Raw genomic sequence first — 228 nt, 5'->3', positions numbered from 1 at the left:
GTTGGCACATTAGGTTAATTGGTGTGTGCTTAAACGCGTAATCAATAGCGTTGCATTATCATGTTTGTATCAATGTTCAGACTTATTTTAGTGAAAATGATGGTCCACTTTAAACCCTATAAAGACTATTAATAGATATTTGTTATAAATCATTAAGTGGATGGCCCATAACTAATGACCAAGACAAGGCCCAATCCGTGGCCAAAGGAGGAGAGAGAGAGGCGGTCG

The sequence above is a fragment of the Brassica oleracea genome, chromosome C9 (genome assembly GCF_000695525.1).
Source record: "Brassica oleracea var. oleracea cultivar TO1000 chromosome C9, BOL, whole genome shotgun sequence".
Lineage (NCBI taxonomy): Eukaryota > Viridiplantae > Streptophyta > Magnoliopsida > Brassicales > Brassicaceae > Brassica > Brassica oleracea.
The sequence above is the reverse complement of the archived record's forward strand: the minus strand, read 5'-3'. Positions refer to the sequence as shown.